Source organism: Solea senegalensis, linkage group LG12 (assembly GCF_019176455.1).
Source record: "Solea senegalensis isolate Sse05_10M linkage group LG12, IFAPA_SoseM_1, whole genome shotgun sequence".
Taxonomy (NCBI): Eukaryota; Metazoa; Chordata; class Actinopteri; order Pleuronectiformes; family Soleidae; genus Solea; species Solea senegalensis.
The window spans coordinates 548,103-561,405 of record NC_058032.1 but is presented as its reverse complement, the minus strand read 5'-3'; positions in this window follow the sequence as shown (position 1 = coordinate 561,405).

Genomic DNA, 13,303 nt, shown 5'->3' with positions numbered 1-13,303 from the left:
GGCTGCCCTGTGTATTCTGTCACACTCTGCAGGTAAGTAATGATAATTAAACTTTTTTAAAATTTTGTATGCTTGTTATGCACCAATGACACCAGAACAAATTCCTTGTATGTGCAAATCATACTTGGCAATAAAGCTCTTCCGATTCTCTGATTCTGATTCTGATTAAGTTTAATTATAAAGTAAATAACACAGCTGTAACATCTGTTCAAAGATATAACATGTAATGTTTGTGCATAATAATATCTACAAGTGACAAGATTAATGTAATATATTTTGTCAAGTAGTGAACTTGCATTAGCTAAAACATTGGTCGGCTATTGGTGACATCATCCACTCTTTCATCTCTATTACGTTTCTGAGTCATTACAAAATGTAATGACTAACAGGACAAGCAATAAATCAGCTGATACATCATATGATGTATTACACAATGCTAGCTGCATGACGTCCTGTCTATCGTAAAGCACTTAACAAATGCACAACTACATACCACTGTAAATGAGACCTATAACTCCCTATGGAACATTAGATTGTAGAAGAAAATATAATAAGCTTCAGCATGCATGTTCTGCTACTGAAGCTCTCCATGGACTTCACAGTGTCACGAGATCTTCCGTTTTTGTACTGTCAGGGTGATGGGAGGTCAGTGGGACAGTGGGTTGTCTTTCAACTTGAAGGTTATGTGTTCGATTCTTGGCTAGCAGAAATGAAATACAGTGCATTAACCCCAAAGCCATGACGTTACTTTTCTTTTATCTGACCCAATATAGCAGCTAATATATATATACACATATACAGTATATAGCAATCTAGTGGCAAGTTGAGGAAAAAAGCAAATAAAAATTAATTAATTTAAAAAAGTAAATCTGGGTTGAATGTTTGTATCCCCATGATTCAAAGTTTGGGGGGAATGATACGACAGGCTAATCCATGCTTTACATCTCAGGAAGGGGGGAAAAAAACCCTCATACTTTCTCATGAAAAGCTGCACATGAATACTCCATCAGGCCCATTTGTAGAGCTAAAATGGCAGCAGCTGTATCCACCTCTCTGGAAAAATGTTGCATGTTCACACAAACAATAAGAATGCAATCAGCAGAATTTCTAGTGTGTCAAATTAAGCATGGGTGGGAAATGACACCATTATCGTGTAGAATATGCCAGTAATCACTTAAATTAGGCAGGAGAAACTGAAATCTGCAGCAAAAGGCCTTTAAAGCTTTTTTGTTATAAACACTAACCTTTTCAGCACCAGCAGAGAACTGGAAACTGATGCAATAACTGTGCAATCCTCTGTGTCTGTGTGTTCTTGTATTTGTTTCCTCTTTAGGAGCTTTTTTCTGGCACAAACACTGACCTTGTCAGGACCAGTTGTCCTTGTGAAGACCAAAACCTGGTTCTGATTAGGAAGAACCTTATTTCTGAGGAAGTGGTTAAGTTTAGGGCTAATATTTGAGTAGTGGTTAGTGTCAGAGTTAGATATTAAGTGGTTATGGTTAAGTTTAGGGATAACATTAAATCAATGCAGAGTCCTTAAAAGGGCAGCAGTGTGTGTGTGTGTGTGTGTGTGTGTGTGTGTGCATGTTTGTAGTGTCCTCTCTGGGGACATTTTGGTTGGTCCTCACAACTTCAGGCTTTTTGAAGATTGGGATTATTGGTTTTACGGTTAGGGTTAGAATTAGGTTTAGGTTAAGGTTTATTGGGTTTAAGGGTCATTTGCATGGTTAAGGGGAACGCATTATGTTTATGAGTGACCACGTTAACCACATAGCTATGGAATCATCATTTCCATTATTTTAGAAAATAGTTGTGTCTTCTTCTTTTGGTGTACTTTATATTGTAACTTATATCCATTCTGATGTAGTCCATTGTATTCAGAGCTGTAGGTCAGAATTGTTTTTGGTAACAGCTACTGTGCATGTTTCAATATCAAGCTAACACAAGCTCACCCTGGGAACTGGAGCAGCAAGTAAAAGGGAGGAAGTCTCCCAATTAAAGCACAATGATGTAAGAGGCAGAAAGTAGACAGAGGCATAGAGAAAAGTAAGTTGGAGGCAAACAGCACAAGTTACAATGGATCAAGAAATAAGTGATGCACAAAACTTCGGAACCAGAGACCAACAATGGGTCTGAAAGTAAAAGAAACGGAGAAGAGGAAATGATTCCTGCTGACAGTTAGACATCCGGAGTGAGCATTTCCAACTATTGTTTCCCTGTTCCTTCTTAATTTCTACTCTATTTCTAGATATATATCCAAGTGTTATTATTATTATTATTTTTTTGTTAAAAAAAATTATCTGGTGAGACAAAGTGACTTACTACCCCTGTAAGAGAACAGGTTTCTTCCAAAACACCGTTGAGATGCAGCCTTCATATTTAATCACTTTTTTATCTTTAATGTTTTTTTTTTTCCTTCCTAGTTCAATAATTCAGTCAACCTCATTAATAGATATGACTGCAGTGCATGTAATCTCTGTGCCAGACATTTGATCTGTTCTGGCTGCGGGGCGTCAGTGGGGGTTGGTGTCTTAACGGGTATTGTTTTCCTCTTTCATGATGGCCGACACTTTAGATCAGCTGCTGCCGACCTCATTATTTCATCACAGAGGGGGATTTGAGGCGTACTCTCTGTTGCCTGTTTTCACTTTATTACCTCATGTTTTCTGTGGCACAGTCCGACTCATTTCCAAAGTTGTAGCAGTTGGGTCAGAATGAGTGTTCCTTGGAAAAAAGCTGACTTTTTTGTGTAAGGACTTTATTTAAAACCTGACTGTTGTGTGATGTATCACACCAGGAATAGCATTAATAAGAGCTTAAAAGGTCACAGGCCTTTAATGTCTAAAAATGTTTTTCTTTCCCCCGTTTATGTATTATACAATACTACAGCTCTGCAGTCCACTTTCCTCTTATGGTGAAAAGAATTGTGCTTGTATAACTGCTGCAGTGCAGCAACCACAGTATCAGCATTGCACTGCACACATTCATCCCTATTAGTGAGCATGATGTGCTTTGCTATACACAGTCTCATCCAATTAAATCAACTATTATAAATCTATCACACTCAACTTACAGTTATGATGTTTAATTCAAATAAAGGAGCAGTTGATCCAACAAGTGTATATGTGCACAACCTTAATGGCATGTTTCCACTAGCTCGACTCACCTTGACGCTAGCTCCACTAGCATAGGACCTGAGCTGAGGCAATACTGTGACGTCATCAGGAAGAGAAAAAGGTTAAACCAAGTCCTTCTTATATTCCTCTCTGAGGTTTGGCTGCTGTTTTTTTATGACTTCCAACCGTCACCAAGTTGAGTGCTTTTTGAAGAGTGAAATTTTTGTCGACCTGCATTCGCTCAGATAAACTGGTGTCCCTCAGTCCCTCCACCAAATGGTCATTGATCAAGTTGTCGTGTAGTGCACCATAGCTGCAGTTTTCAGTCAATGCACATAATGCAGTGATGAATGTGACAACAGATCCATTAGGCTGCAGCACTCTTTGATTGAATCTTGCTCTTTCATAGATTGCAATCTTCCAGGGCACAAAGTATGCCTTTTCTTTTTACCATGTTCACTGTTGCATTAATGAGCTTGACCACACAAGATAACATTGGCTTCATCACCCACGTGATGTATCAGTATATTGACCCGGTTAGCTTCTGCACTTCCATGAAGGTTGATGGCTCGCCCAAAATGTTCAAACCTCTGTATCCACCTTTCCCAGTTGTGAGCCTTTGTGATGTCAAACTGTTCAGGTTGTGACTCATAAATGTGGTGCTCGCTGGTGAATGTTCGCAAACATGCCTGTGATGTACTCTTCCATCTCTCTGTGATGACGTCATACTCTCCAATTTCACCTTTTTTGGCATCACCTCTGTGTGTGAATACTAATACCACTGTGACGGTGCAGTAGCATTTTCATTGTACTCTGAATACAGAGACAAAAAAGGTGTCTTATCTTGTTTTACCATCTCATGTTGTGCAGTAAGGATTCACCACACAAGATATGGAGATTAACTCCTAGCAACATATCATTCCCTGTTCAGTCACTTCCTGTGACCAGCCATTCACCATAAGAGCATATTATACACAGTGAACACTACAGAGTGAGCTCTTCTTTTGCTTTGACTTATGTTTTTGGAGCTTGCATTTTCCATATGGAAAATATCTCATTTGCGAGAAGCCATAGTCATGATTAAAATAAGATAAGCCATAGTGATGCTGTTTAAAGCTGTCTCACTTTCCTGCCCTGTGTACTTCTTTCACCTCGCCTGCTCAGTTGTGACATAAAATGTGTAACACTACTGTATGCACAAAAAAACACAGCTATACTGGAAAACACACACAAAGAGTTCCAGAGAGCGGGAGAGCTAGAAAATTGCATGGAGTAGAAAGGCTTCATCAGAATTATGTCAACTCATTTGACAATGAATGTCATGAGCATTTTTAATATTGGTATAATGTTTGTTATATTGGTCACAATTATGTCGTGTGATTGGATTTCTAAATGCTTGCAAACAGAGCCTGTGAAATGGGTATTTGGCCTCAGTCCTGCTTCCCACTCCTTTCTCAATGCAGGATAATTTTCACATCATCTTTGGGTTTCAACATGCAGCTTTAAAAGGGGCAGAACTCACACATATCAGCTGCAAATGAGCAAGGGTTGATTTAAAAGTCCTGTTTGAATAGGTAAGTCGGCAACACTTGATATGTCTCATTTGTAAGCATGGAGCTGCATAATTTGGCCAGGGAGTGGAACCATATGCCTCTGCCAGCATGAGACCTCCATCACAACCACATGAGAGCTGCTTCACCCTCTGCCAAAGTGGGTTCACACACACACACACACACACACACACACTGACCACCCTCAGGACCATAAGTGCACGGTGTGAAAACTAGGTGAAATGAAAACCAACATATATTATACATATATCCCCAGAGATAAGAAGCACATTCTCATTGCAAAAGCTTATGCTTAGTGTGACATGTCAAATTTGACACTGGTGCCTTGTTTCCAAAGGTTTGGAGAGTCATCCTACTCATATTGATATAAAGCAAATGTTCATAAACATATTGATGAGTCAAATGTTACATTTCCTGCTCAGTCTCTCCTGCAGACATCTGCTCACAGTGCTCCTCTGCATCATTGCTCTTATAAATGTTCATGTTTAATTCCGACTGATAACAGAAATCAATCAGACTTTGATCTGGTGGAAGCAGAGATGAAAATGAATTCAATAGCAGGCTGATTTTGGAAGCAGCGTCAGAAAGTAGAAATTCTGCCTTTAACAGATGTGAACTCTGTTCTCAAGCCTCCAAAGCAAAGCAAGATAATTTATGTAAGAACTGTTGAACATTTGACTAACTTTTAAACTTCTTGGACCAGGCCTTGTAGTATTTACTTCTCAAAATCGATAGTCTGCAACAATCATCAAACTTTAATTTTTTTACACAAATCTGAACTGCAGACCAATGTTAGTACCTTGACAGAGTTGGATGGTCCAAGCTGTGAAAGCTGTCATAACCGGTTAGTGGTACAGTCCTTTGAAGAGAAATATACTGTCAAACAGAAGCATATGAACTACTGTCGTTTTTGTCAGGCTTCCTTCTTCTTATGAATGATAGGTGATGAGTTGATGATGCAGGAAAAGACCCCACTGACACAGGACTCAATTTTATTTGGTTACAAGTCAGGCGTCAGAACCAAGCTGCTACAGCAGCTCGGGAGAATGTGTTCTTGCCAAATCTCCGAACAATTCTGCCTGCTTAGGAGCAGGTTCATACTTTTAAGGGTTTCTCATCCTTATCTTAAACCCCACATTTGACGGTTCTCCCTTTTCCTTGGAAACAAGTTGTGTCAGCTCATTCTATACATTCTCACGATCGTACATCTCAGTGCTCAGGTTTTGACATCGGTGCCATTCGTTCAACACAGGAAGCATCTGCGCTTCTTTTACAAGCATTGTTTTCAGGTCTGGCATACAGACTTCTGTTGTACCCAGATTGTTGGTGATGCAAAGTCAACTCTCTCATGAGGAAGTTCCTGTTTACTTCTCAATGCACATCTCTAACACAGTCTAGACAATTTAGCTGAATCAGATACTACACTACATAAACTCATTGACAGTTAAAACTATACTAGTTGGCAGCATGGTACATTTTAGAGTTAAGACCAACCCTGAACTGTCACCTTGTCTTGTTCCAAATGTGCTGTTTATTTATCTTTCAGTTAGCCTGCTAGCAACAGAGGTTTACAACTAGAGTGATGCACGGTGACACAGATAATCTTTCACACCTAATGTCGTGACAGGATTATTTCATTAGAGTGATTAGGATATTTAGGACCATGATTAGTACATGTTTTATGCCTTTGAAAAACAAAGGCAGATTGTAAATATTTTTTTAGGTGAAATTCAACACATGTACACTGTTAACATTAAGGCTGACAAATCATTCATTTGAATAATTTCAGTATCACACATCATAATTCTGAATGATTCAATTTGTAAGTATTTGAAGCAAAACACTGAAAAAATACACTGGTTTTATCATTTTAATCAGTTTAATCATTTTGAAATCTATAACATTATTACAATGAACTACATAACAACACAGTGTACAAACCAATTACTATTTACCTTTGTACGTCACTGCAGCAAAGTGAGGTTTGTTAAAATTATCAAGTGCATATTTAATTTAGTTGGAAAATAAATTAAACATTGAAATAGCTTTGCATAGTATAATACATTTATTATTAAGTTACATATTTATTTATTTCACAGCAGTTGTCTTCCCTGGAACGGTGTCACATATCAAAAAAGTCTGTTGTTAATCAGCTCTTACTCCTTAATCCCTAAACCCCATTAATTTTTTAATTTTATGGCTGTAATTATTTTATTAAATTTCTTCATAAATATGTGAGGAACAATTGGAAACATGACTATTGTGTTTATTTTTTTGGTTGAAACACACATCACTGCAAAATTAGTGGTGCTCAGCAAAAGACTTCAAGATTTGGATGATGTGTGCATCTGCATGTGTGTCATGAAATTAGGTCAGCATGTGTTACTAACTGTTACTGTCACGCTTCTACCATGAAAGATTCTGTTAGGTGTACCTTGTACATATCACCTACCTACTTACCACTAGAATCAGAATAGTGAAGTGTATTTACTTAGTTGAACACATTAACTCAGCTAAGTTCTGTCTTGGGTGTCTTAAAGATGTACATTTCATTGTATTGATAAGCAAACAGAAGATCTCTCAGGAGAGAGGTATTTTGGGATTTACATGTATCACCTAAGACAGTTTACAACAGGTTCACGACAGAGGTCGACAGGTCAGACCTGGACACTGCCTTGTTTGGGCTCTGGTCAGCACAGAGAATGTATACATATATAGTTTAGTAGCTATGTTTGTTTTTCAGGGACAAGGCACCTGGACAAACAGGAGATAGGTCTTTTCTGCCTATCTCTAGGTGGTTTCTATATTAGGATAGAATACCTAAAATGGTCAACTGTGAGGTAAAGGATGATGTCACAAAACCTTTAAAAGCATGGCCCTGCTCTTAGGTGGGCAGAATTGTTAGGAGATTCGGCAGGAACATTCTCCCGAGCTGCTGCAGAAGCTTGGTCTGATGCCTGACTTGTAACCAAATAAAATCCCCTTTTGTTCGGTGCGAGTCCTGTGTCAGCGAGGTTTCTTTCTACACCATCAACTCATCACCTATCGTTCGTAAGAAGGAAGGAGGCCTGACAAAAACACGACAATAGCCTTTATTGTCATTGTAGAAAATACGAAATTCAGTATAGCTCTTTGTGCGTCAATATAAATATGTTAAGTGCAGTGCAAAATAAAAGTGTTTTGTCATGGCAGGTTCAAGTTTAGTGCAGCAACAGCTCTTGGAAAGAAGCTGTTCCTCAGTCAGCTAATCAACTTGCATGGTAGCCCATGGCCAAATAGAAGGGAAATGGGCTTGTACTTATTACTTACCTACTTATTGTAAGACGCTTTGGATAAAAGCCAAATGATGTAATGTACTGTATATGTAAACAGAGGGTCACCAGTTCTAATCCTGTGTTAGGACAAGGTCTGGGGTGCCCCTGAGCAAGGTACCCATTGCTCCCTGGGTGTAGACTAGTGCTGCCCACTGCTCCTGTGCATGGTTTGTGTGTGTGTGTGTGTGTACTTGTGAACCAGTAGAACAGGGGACTTTGGTGTCGTTACACACTCACAAAGAGGGGACTCCTTGTTGAACAGGGGACATTTTTCAGGTCCATGCTTTAATCCCGCTAAAATCATGTTTAAGACTCTCTGGTGACTTGTTTTTTTTTAATATTAAGCAAAGTGGGGACTTGCAAGTGTGTGGGTGATAAAGCCCATACTCAGCAGTGCCCCTGCTGGCTAGAGCTGGGATTTTAAAACCTCATTCACAGACATCATTTCTTAAAGGGGACATATTATGCAAAATCCACTTTTTAACCATTTCAATACTTATATTTGGGACTCTGGAGGCCCTACCAGTCACCAAAGTGTGGAAAAAGAATACTCAGTCATGTTTTCGTGGTCACCCTTAGTGTAAGTATAGGCGATAAAACACACAATGTTGAATTCCCTGCGCTTATGACGGCAGCATGCACATTTCACCGTGAATGTTACCGCCCACCAGTAAATTTACTTGGAGAGCTCCACCTTAGCTCTACCTTGTCCCTGCGAGAGTGCAGGCGAGGGAGGAAGAGCGGTATTATGTCAACGCGGAGGGACAAGTGTGCTGTTGGTGGCTGCACAGTGGAGCACAGTGTTTTACAGAGGATTTTATATATGATGCTAATGTGCCGGATAAAGTCAGCAAACGTGTGTTCGCACCACGCATCAGACTGCGGCCAGCTGTCGCCGACTTACTAACACACACATTGTTAAGAAAAGGTCACACAGAGCTCATAACTGACCATTCTGACACGTCCTAATTAAAAATATTTGTTCAGTATGTCCTCCATGACCGGAGCACAGACTCAGTCTGATACAATCACATAAAGCAGCTGTTTATGCAGCTCGCCGCTGACGATCAGCGGTGGCGATCAGCGGTGCTGCACTCTCTGTGAAGAGAGCCAGCGGTGAGCGGCGAGCAGCGAGCTGCCTAAACTGTCGCTGTATGTGTGAGTGCCATCACAGGAACAGACCTCCGACACATGGATACTTAGGGACAGCACCACTGATCGCCACCGCTGATCGCCAGCTCGCCGGAGCACCGGAGCTGGTCAGCAGTGGCGATCAGTGGTGCTGTTCCTAAGTGTTTTTAACTGATTTACAGTGATCGGCTCAATCCTTTTGTAGGACGTCTCTTCCTGTGACGGCACTCTCGCTGTTTTCTGCGCACGCTGCCATGTTGATATTGTCAGAGAACTAGTAGAGGGAGGGGGAGACAAATAGAGCTGTAAAGCGCTGTAAAGAGGACAAATCAGAAACCCCCTGAAAGAATTGCTCGTAGCCCCAGACAGTCTTTCAGTGCATGTGTGTGTGTGTGTTGATGGAATAAGGTACAAGAAAATTAACATTGTGTTTAAAAATAAGGTCAGGGGCTTACCCCTTTCTGACCCATGGAACGACTAAAAGTCAACTCCATGATGTTGAATTTCAATTTAAAAGCTGAGGATCTGCTGGAACACCATGAAACACTGCTTCATCTCAGTAATATACTGTGATAAATAATATATATAAAAAATAAGACATTATATAATTAATAAAACATTGGCACAGCTCCCCCCGACCCTCATGTGGAGGATAAAGCAGTAGAAGATGGATCGATAATTAATAAAGCATTAATGAGACGTTGTAGTAAAATAATGTATTTATAGAGGAGAATACTGCCAAACCACAGAACTATACAGCATAAAGTAAAATGATGCAGTAACCTACTGTAAAGGTACAGTGGCTATAACACAGTCATGTACTGTAAATATATATACAGTCAGGACCACCTGACATGCTGAAGTAATGTCAGGCTTTTGCAATTAAGTGTTAAATTTTAATTGTCCATTTCTAGTCCTGATCATATGTGAGGTTTGACAGTGATTTGAGTCAGTGATGGTATCTCCATCTATTAGCATGGCAGTACTGTAGTGTATGCACAATTCAAACAGATACAAACGTATGACTGAAAATAGAATACAGCAGCTTGCTTTGAAAAGAGATAAAGGGACAACAGAGATTTACTGTGATGGTGAAAGAAATGAGAGCAAAGAGGAAAAATAAGAGAGAGAGCTAAAAGGGAAAACATGACGAAAAGACAACCAAAGTCAATCCTCTCTTCCTTTTCTCTCAAGCTCTTTGCTATCATCTATTGATCTGAGCATACACGTCTGTGAATGACACTCAAAACCAGGACTGATCATTCATCTGTATTACCAGTAATCAATCAGTGCAGGACTGCATCTGCCAGCGTGAGAGTGTGATCGATCACAGTGTGTTCAGCTGAAGCCTCCTGGACTTTGCTAATACTTGGCTAAATAACTGCTGTCAACAGCACTACAAATGGAAAGCTACTGCGTGTTAAGAAGGGAGATTCACAAGCTTGTGGTTCTTCTCATGCTTATTCTATGCGATTTGTACAATGTGAAAGACACGCTGACACGTTGACAAACAGCATTGAGAAAATACATAGGTTCCTGTGGTGCATGAGATGCAAATTACAGTTCATGGTCACGCCTTTAAAATGACTTCATGTTCAAGTCTGCTAACTGCACTGTAGGCTACACTGGTGTGTATTCTGTCTAAGTGCCATGTTGTGAGTTAATTCAATTTAACTATTGAATTAATTAATTTCACTACTTTCACATGCGTCTTGATAATTCAGTAAATTACAAAAAACTAAAACAGAAAAATACAACAAAGACTTTGTGTGAATCAATCAGTTGGTTATGTGGTAATTTCTGACTGAACCAGATGTTTTGATATGATTTGTCTTATGAAATATAATATGATCAGTGAAATGAATGAAAGTGGAAATATACCTCTAAACCACATCTGTCAGGTGAACACCAGTGTATGTGGGTATCTAGTAATATTTCTTCTGTTTTGAAATCATACATGTTTTGATAAAGATCTACTTCTTCTCTCTGGTCGAACACCATTTATTGCATTATTGCACTTCTTAGCATTTTTCAAAATATGGCATTGGGTGAAGTTAGCTGCAGAGGAGGAGATTTAGTTACCCTTTAATGTCTAATGTGTCAAACCTGTTAAAAATGTACTCAACTTAAAGCTCTAATGTTGTGAGTGTAGCAGTGCTCCATGCTACAGCTGACCTGGCAGAGCTTTCTGAAAGGACAACTCTAGATCCAACCGTTCTTTTTCAACATTTGTTTCAGTATCTCACTACCTTACCTTAGAGAACTGGAGATAATTCCTTAACCTAAAGTTCACTGCTGTCTTACTTCACTGGCACAGCTGTTATGCTTCCATCTTTCCACCATCTGTTGTGTTGTAAAATACATCACTCTACATCACCACAGACACAAGAGTCAGCTACTGAGGAACACACAGTTGTGTGGAGCTGACAGGCTTCATCAGCATTGTGTGAATTCATTTGACAATGTGCTGATGGAAAAAGAAAAAAAAGTACAGTTTAAATATTTTTTTGTTTTCACCTTTTGCACTTTGCCATAATATTGTATGGCCATCACATTAAACAGTAGTGGCTCATTTGGCAGTGTGGAAGACAGGGGGAGTAATGTAGCCAATTTTTCAGGATGAGTAATCCCTTGACTTACACCATCAAAGGTTTGTCTTTCCAAATCAAAGAGCCAAGGGGCTGAGGACATGCTTCTGTATTTCCTGTCAGAGCGAAACTCTTTGATATTTCATTCTTACTTAATGCAAACAGAAGCTGGGAGAGTTACAGTGTTTGCTATAGCTTCACATTCAAAATGAAACATTGTCTGAAACTAATGCTCCCTCCATTTTCATAGTCATAGTTGTAAAGGTAAAGGTTAGGAAAGGGATTTTAGTTAGGTAATCTGTAATCTATAATAGGTAATAACAGGTCAACTCATTTTTATTAAACAGTTATATTGTCTACAAATGTTGCTATCACAGAACTCATGCATTGTATACATTACTGTCCAAAAAAATAATGACAATAAAATACTTTTCAAATCATTTCACAAAAACATTTCATGGTGAATATAATTATTTGCTTTACAAATAAATTTAGTATTATTATGATTATTATAAGTATAGACATGATGGACTCAGTCGTCACGTGTCTCACCTGCAGTGGAGAAGACGTGTGTCCACAGTGAAACTGACAGCACTGGAGTAACATGTTTATATCTGGTTATCTGAGCCGGTCTTTGTGCGCAAAATGTTGTGCCCCAAAGTGTTCCTAACTTTTGTATTGGAAGGGCATTCCTGTGTGAGTGCACCACTTATAACGAGAGTCTACGGTAAAGATTTGTGCTCCAAAGGAACAGGAAATGTGTCACTTGACCGTTCATTCGTTTATAAACTACATTTCAATGCAGATTACACACTGTAATCACAGACTGTATAACGTGTAGCTCTTTTATTTAAATATTCCATGCTTTTATAAATTATTGTCGATGATACTTTTACATTACATTACATGTCATTTAGCAGACACTTTTATCCAAAGCGACTTACAATAAGTATATTTAAACATTTGGGTACAAACAAGAGCTAGAAGTAAGTAAGAGCTTCAAGTAAGCCAAACTATAAAGTGCTAGTCATAAGTGCGATGTGTAAGCGATTATAAGCGATATAAGTGATTTATTTATTTTTTTTTTTGTTGTCGTCTTAGTCGAGGTAGAGTCGGAAGAAGTGTGTTTTTAGTCGGCGCCGGAAGATGTGGAGGCTTTTCGCTGTCCGGATGTCGATGGGGAGATCGTTCCACCATTTGGGAGCTAGGACAGTGAACAGTCTTGAGTTCTGCAAATGTCTCTGCGATCTTCTCAGTGAGGGGGCAGCAAGCCGATTTGCCGATGCAGAGCAGAGTGGGCGGGCTGGGATGTAGGTTTTGATCATGTCCTGGATGTAGGCTGGACCGGATTGGTTTGTAGCATGGAATGCAAGCACTAGAGTCTTGAAGCAGATGCGAGCAGCTATAGGAAGCCAGTGAAGGGAGCGGAGGAGTGGTGTAGTGTAAGAGATTTTTGGTAAGTTGAAGACCAGTCAAGCTGCTGCATTCTGGATGAGTTGCAGAGGTCGTATGGCACACGCAGGGAGACCAGCCAGGAGGGAGGTGCAGTAGTCTAAGCGTGAGATGACAAGAGCCTGGACCAG